The sequence below is a fragment of the Bactrocera latifrons genome, unplaced genomic scaffold (genome assembly GCF_001853355.1).
Source record: "Bactrocera latifrons isolate USDA-ARS-PBARC rearing strain unplaced genomic scaffold, ASM185335v1 scaffold_60, whole genome shotgun sequence".
NCBI lineage: Eukaryota > Metazoa > Arthropoda > Insecta > Diptera > Tephritidae > Bactrocera > Bactrocera latifrons.
This window is the reverse complement of record NW_017537268.1, coordinates 315,927-316,448: the sequence shown is the minus strand read 5'-3', so window position 1 is coordinate 316,448 and position 522 is coordinate 315,927.

Here is a 522-nt window from a genome sequence, read left to right as displayed (position 1 = left end):
TAATTCACTAACTTTGAAAGCGATGTTAGTTTAACATGTGGAACCGATTTCATTGCATTTTTGTCAAAAAACTAAGGAAATAGAAAATTTATTGGATATTGAAACCAATATTACGAATGCGGCTAAAATTTGCTAAAATGAAACATTCCGGTAAAAGCTTATGAGTAAAGCTTTACGCTCGTTTTGTCAAAATTGCATATTTTCAGTAGATACCATATTTCGAAAGCGAAAGCAAAAAGTCACTGTGAAAAGTATGTTAAAAAGTATGTTGTCAAAAATATTAAAGCAAATAAGACGCATTTCTATACACAGTAGTTTGAAATGTACGACTCAATCGTTAATAGCGAAAGGAGCTTTTGGGCTTTCGAGGTCTGCTTAAGCTTAAGTCAAAATAGCTCTTATATTAATACCAGAGCAAAAAAAAAAGTGCGATTTAATTTCGTTTTCGAAACGAGCTTTTTGAGCTTTCATTGTCTGCTTAAGCTTAAATCAAAATAGCTTTTACATTAATATTACAGCAAA